Genomic DNA, 2589 nt, shown 5'->3' with positions numbered 1-2589 from the left:
ATTTTGGTTCCAATTTCCCATCAGCAGGATTGATGGTATTTTGGAATGCTTTTCTCAATACCATATCCCCAACTTGTAATTTCCTTATCCTGACATTTTTGTTGTAAGCACCAGCCATTCTTTGTTGGTAGCTAGCCATCCTTATCCTAGCCAGATCCCTGATTTCTTCAATAGTATCCAAGTCTTGAGCTAGGTTTGCATCATTCTCCTCAGGATCACGGGTACTTGTTCTAGCAGTTGGAACCACCATTTCTGTTGGGATCACTGATTCTGCCCCAAACACCAAAGAGAAGGGTGTTTGACCAGTAGCATTCTTGGGAGTTGTCCTATCAGCCCAAAGCACATAAGGCAATTCCTCTGCCCATTTCCCCTTCTTGGATCCAAGTTTCTTCTTCAGATTGTTGATGATGATCTTGTTGGATGATTCTGCTTGACCATTGGCTTGTGGGTGGACTGGTGTTGATGTTATCATCTTAATCCCCCAACTGTCACAAAAGTTAGTAGTCCTGCTCCCAATAAATTGGGAACCATTATCACATACAATTTCAGAAGGAATGCCAAATCTAGTTATAATGTTTCTCTTAATAAAGGATATAACTTCTTTCTCTCTGACTTGAGCAAAAGCTTCAGCCTCTATCCACTTGGAGAAGTAGTCAGTCATAGCAAGCATGAATACTTTTCCACCAGGTGCCTTAGGGAGCTTGCCAACTATATCCATCCCCCATCTCATGAATGGCCAAGAGGATGGTATAGGATGTAGAAATTCAGCCGGCTGATGAAGGATATTGCTGTATCTTTGACAAGGATCACACTTCTTAGCATACTCCACAGCATCCCTTTTCATAGTTGGCCAGTAGTATCCTGTCCTTAAGATCCTTGAGAACAATGCCCTGCCCCCAGTGTGGTTTCCACAATCTCCTTCATGGAAGTCTTTTAACACTTCTTGAACTTCAGGATCCTCGATACATCTTAAATATGGTCCTGCAAGAGATCGCTTATATAGCACATTATTTAAGATTGTGAATTGAGATACCTTAATCCTGAAAGCCCTAGGATTTTCTCCCATAGGAATCTCCCCGTGTTGTAAGTATCTCATGATTGGTGAGATCGATGATCCTGAATAAGATTGAGTATCCTCACTAGGGATCATTGCAGTATCCTCTTCTATTTCCATGGCCACCTGAGTTTCAATAGCAGGAGCCAGGATATGGATGATGGGGATACTTATATCCTCTGGAATCTTCAAAGATGATCCTAGATTGGCCAATGCATCAGCTTCTGTATTTTCCTCCCTTGGTACCTGTGTCAAACTGAAGGAAACAAAGGAGAGTGCCAATTCTTTGACTATCTCTAAATATTTGGTTAGTTTTTCACCTTTAACAGCATAGGATCCATTAAAGTGATTAGTGATTAACAATGAATCCACGTATACCTCAAGATACCTGATTCCCATATGCTTAGCAATTTGCAAACCAGCAATCAAGGCCTCATATTCAGCCTCATTGTTAGTGGCTTGGACATTGGAGGATCCGTCAGTATGTAGTATCCAAGGATCCTTGGTCTCATCCAGCTGCTGGACTTCCAATTCGGCTTCCTTTTGTAAATCACTTCTGAAATCAGCCACAAAGTCTGCTAATGCTTGAGATTTGATGGCTGTTCTAGGCTCATATCTTATATCATGGGCACTAAGCTTTACTACCCACTTAGCCATTCTTCCGGACATCTCTGGTTTCCTGAGGACATTCTTAATTGGGAAATTAGTTCTAACAACAATAACATGGGTTTCAAAATAATGTCTTAGTTTAGTAGATGCCATAATCAGTGCAAGAATAAGTTTTTCAAGGTGTGAATACCTGGATTCGGCATCAAGTAAACTCTTACTTACATAATAGACAGGATATTGGGTACCTTCATGATCCTTAACAAGGACTGCACTTACTGCTTTTGAGGATACCGCCAGATATAAGTGTTTTGGTCAAAAATCACACAAAGGATAATGCAACCAAACTCTATGTAAACGGGGTATGATGCTTGGTTTGTTGAAAAAGTAAAGGATCACTTTTACTATGAAATATGCAAAGACACAATGATTTATACGAGGAAAAAGCCCTTGATCAATGTATGATCTCTGGCATAAAAAACCTCGGGTGATGGCAACTACCGATCACCAAACTTCAATATAAGAAAAATGGTTACAACTTCGGATGATAATGAGCTGAGTACAAGGATCACTATAGTTTCGAGTGTCTAAGCGTGTGAGAATTGTGTTGTGTGTTCTTCCGAGTGGGGAAGAGTGTTATATATACAAGTGTAGGTGACCTATTTTAGGTAAAAAGACTAATAATCAGCTCATTACCCCTTTAGAAATAAAAGCAAATCTAGCCTAAATTATCGCCCTTAAATCATGCCAAGTTTCCATATCCTTCACAACGTCCATCTCCGATTAAGCACATGCTATAGTTGTAAAGACGCGTCCTTTGATTGTGATGCTTAAGAGCGGATCCTGCTAGATGTCCTGCAAAACAACATTAAATTCAATGAAAGCAACTGTTAGCATGAGGATCCTATGATGGTCCGTGATCCTGATCC

The sequence above is a fragment of the Helianthus annuus genome, chromosome 7 (assembly GCF_002127325.2).
Source record: "Helianthus annuus cultivar XRQ/B chromosome 7, HanXRQr2.0-SUNRISE, whole genome shotgun sequence".
NCBI classification, from domain to species: domain Eukaryota; kingdom Viridiplantae; phylum Streptophyta; class Magnoliopsida; order Asterales; family Asteraceae; genus Helianthus; species Helianthus annuus.
Note: the sequence above shows the minus strand (reverse complement) of the source record.